The 3,642-nt window shown below is 43.1% G+C and overlaps 1 long non-coding RNA gene across 1 annotated transcript; it reads right to left on the bottom strand.

The window, feature by feature from the left end:
- Nucleotides 1-632: 632 nt before the first annotated feature.
- LOC138225297 (uncharacterized) lies at nucleotides 633-3,202 on the bottom strand. Its single transcript, XR_011183836.1, has 4 exons — nucleotides 2,868-3,202; nucleotides 1,732-1,839; nucleotides 1,077-1,130; nucleotides 633-729 (listed from the first exon to the last, which is right to left on the bottom strand). It is a non-coding gene; the product is annotated as an uncharacterized lncRNA (long non-coding RNA).
- Between the last annotated feature and the right edge of the window lie 440 nt (nucleotides 3,203-3,642).

The following is a 3,642-nucleotide window of genomic DNA, read 5'->3' as shown; positions in this document are numbered from 1 at the left end:
GGAAGGATCACTTGAAGCAAGATTTCTTGCAGGAATGTAAAACAAAGTCACTCTCATGACAAGCGGCTGAATCGGGCTCAATAATAATAATAATAATAATAATAATAATAATAAAAATATTTTATTGTTATTATTATTATTGTTGTTGTTGCTGCTGCTTACACTTATATAGCGCTTTTCTGGACACTCCACTCAAAGCGCTTCACAGATAATGGGGATCCCCTCCGCCACCACCAGTGTGCAGCCCCACCTGGATGATGCACCAGTCCGCTCCCCACACACCAGCTCTCAGTGGGGAGGAGAGCGGAGTGATGAAGCCAGTTCAGAGAGGGGGGTTATTAGGAGGCCATGACTGGTAAGGACCAGGGAGAAATTTAGCTAGGACGCCGGGGTTACACCCCTACTCTTTTCGAGAAACGCCCTGGGATTTTTAATGACCACAGAGAGTCAGGACCTCGGTTTTACGTCTCATCCGAAGGACGGCGCCTGTTTACAGTATAGTTTCCCAGTCACTATACTGGGGCATTAGGACCCACATAGGCCGCAGGGTGAGCGCCCCCTGCTGGTCCCATTAACACCTCTTCCTCTTTTTATCAATCTGAAGATAAAAAGAAAGAAAACACTTACTGAGCTATAATGAGGTTGAAGATGAAGTTCAATACAGTTTGTGATTATTGCAAACCCAGCTGACACTGCGCTGACAACGTTTGTGGAGAGTGAAGCACTGATCTGGAAAAAGACAAATCCACGAGGTATTCTATTATTTGACTAACTGACCTGGGACTAGGGATGGAGTGGGCACTGTTGCTAACAACATCTTGGTTCTTCAACAGCAGCTCTGCAGCTAACGTGCAAAACCAGCACTTTCAGGATTCAAAAGCTTCCATTTTTTTTAAATAGACATATTAGATACTAGATAATCCAGTTATATTTAATAATGTTTTATTTTACTGTGATAATCACACAACAACCCTGCAGCTCCTGCAATCCTGACTCCAGCCTTGATTCCAGCTGTGGAGATGGAACAAGAGTCCCAGATCTTGCTTTGTTTTACAAAGTGTCCTGTTTCTACTTACCAGAGAAGGCTTCAGTTTATCAGCTGCAATAGTGAAAGCACCAGAGATGATGTACTGAAGAGAAATAAAAGGTTTAGGATCAGTTTCATCATTCTTTTACTATGTGAGCTTGTGATCTACTAATAGATCTTCACTGCTCTGTCAAAACCCAGAGACTAGTCCAGTATGTTCCACGTTCCACAGGAGTGACTCATCCTGTCTAAAATAATGGGAATGGCCCAACACCCAAGACTCATGACATCTGAAGATGATAAAGTAGTAGCAGACCAGGCTTTCTCCATAGTGCACCTCACTGTGGGAAATAAATCTGCTCTAAGTGGAAAAGGAGAGTTTACAGAAAGTGTCTCGCAATTTAATAAAACAAAGGGCTTGTAATCCGACTACAAGAAGGTGCTTCGCCCACAGGATAGCAAGCGACACTGGTTACCCGACCTAGTTATTTTGTTTCGACTCCGACTTTTGCCTTTTGCTTTCAGGATTTAGATGCCAGTCGATTGCAATAACCTCTAGTCTGAGCACCGCATAGGGTCCAACCTGCTGCTCCTAACGCCTCCTTTGACACTTAGCTTTATGAATATATTTGTCATTCACATTTTCATATGAATAGGGGCACCTTCATTGACTCTTTTAATGTCAGATATAAAAAGCCACTCACCACGATGGATCCCCAGAATGAGCTTGCAGTATTCATTGACCCAGACCTCTTAAATGTCATTAAGACTCCTAAAATGAGGATGATCTGTCCAAGCATGATCTGGACCACCTGGAAATGCAGTGATAGGAAGAGAAGGCAGAGAAAAAAAGTTCAGTACTTAGTCTTCAGAAAAACACATTACTTCCATACTGGACATATCCATAACTACCATTTACTGTGTTCTACAGCTACAGCAGGGTGTTAAGGCTCAAAACAATTTCGACCATTTAGCAATGAGTCCAAGTCTAGGAAAATATAGCTTATGGATTGCGTCTACTCCTTTTCTGTCTTAAGCTTCAATATACTGTATCTGCCGACATTGTGCCAATATTTTAACGAAAAATAAAGATGGCACCAAAAGTTTTATGTAACTGTGCAAAATTCATTTTTATTATGCTTCACTTTTCATTCATGATATCTTCAAAAATATGCAAGGACAATTACAAAGCTTATAAACAACAGGAGGACATTGTGACTCTGACCATCTTACCCAGTCGGTAGCTGATCACCTGCTCAGTTCTTAAACATTTACAGGGAATTAGGTTTAATGACTTGACTGGGCAGCATTTTCCACACTTTGTGTTTTAGTGAAGTCTCCAGTCCTAAGTCCCTCACACACACTTCTCCTAAATTTATATCCACTGTTTCCATCACCGATTGATCTCCAAACAGGGGACTGGATTAACTCCGGAAGCACCACTGAGAAATGACTCCAGGAGGACTCATGATTGATCTGTTTGCTGGTCTTAATTCACAACAATGTGTCTTTGTTATCATGTGCGGTCAGTGTTCCGCTGAGATGCCGTTTAGATCAGAACATCATTGACTGAAGACGTGGAGACAAGTGCTGTCTGAACCAGGAAGCGCTAAACCGTAATGGACACACAAGGAAAGCTCCTGGGGTTTTCTAATAGTTTCAGCCTTGTTCAATCTCTTTGAGTCTCTTTTAGTCTTGTGAAGAAACTGTATGTGGAACAAGTGAGACCTTGATGAGAAGAAGTCAAGGGTGTTTAGAGGGAAACACCTTCAGATGAACACAGAAGAGACATGAAGCACTGGAGAGGGCCAGCAGAGCCCACAGCACTATTCACTCTCACCCCAAGAGCTTTGGGCTCTCCCTTCTGAAACCTCTTCAGGGACGAGGACACCTGGGGGAAGTGACTGGCGGGGAGCATGGATTGTGTCTGTGGGGCAAAAGCAGGCAGCGTATCCTGTCCCTGGGGGTAAACCTGGGAGATGATCACCATCCCTCTGTCGGTACTGACTGAGCTGCTCATCTTCAAGGGCTGATGGAGCTGCGTCTGTGATCAGAGAGGAAGAAGGTGTTCGTGAGCTCTGAGGGTGAGTTTTACCCCGGGCAACTGCTACTTGTGTGGCACGTGTGGTCACAGGCTGGAGTCAGTCTGCCATCCCTCAGTCATTTAAAGATATCTCCAAATGATTGCTTAGCTTGTCATACTCTCAGGCAGTTCTATGTGTCCAATACACAAATAGAGCTTTTTAAAAGTATTCACACCATTCCAATGATTTTCTTTTACAGCTATATTTACCAGTATGTTTTGCACCACAAATCATCTTCACTTGAATGCTCGAAAGTGATCGCTTTTATGGTCGAATTAAGTCAAGTGTCAGCAGAAACTGCAATAAAAACCCAAACCAAAATACGATTTCACAAATTTGTATTCACCAACCTGAGTCAACCCTGCAAAACACTTAGGGTAAGTCAGACGTGGTGCAATTTTCAGTTCTTCTTCTTTGCAAACCTGCTCAAGCTCTGTGAAGTTGTTTGAGGATTCCTGATGACCAGCGACTTTCCAGTCTTGTCACAGATTTACAATTGCATTCAGGTCAGGTCAGGTCAACTTCGACTGG

Source organism: Lepisosteus oculatus, chromosome 27, assembly GCF_040954835.1.
Source record: "Lepisosteus oculatus isolate fLepOcu1 chromosome 27, fLepOcu1.hap2, whole genome shotgun sequence".
In the NCBI taxonomy this organism is placed as follows: Eukaryota; Metazoa; Chordata; class Actinopteri; order Semionotiformes; family Lepisosteidae; genus Lepisosteus; species Lepisosteus oculatus.
This window is presented reverse-complemented; position numbering and strand designations above follow the sequence as displayed.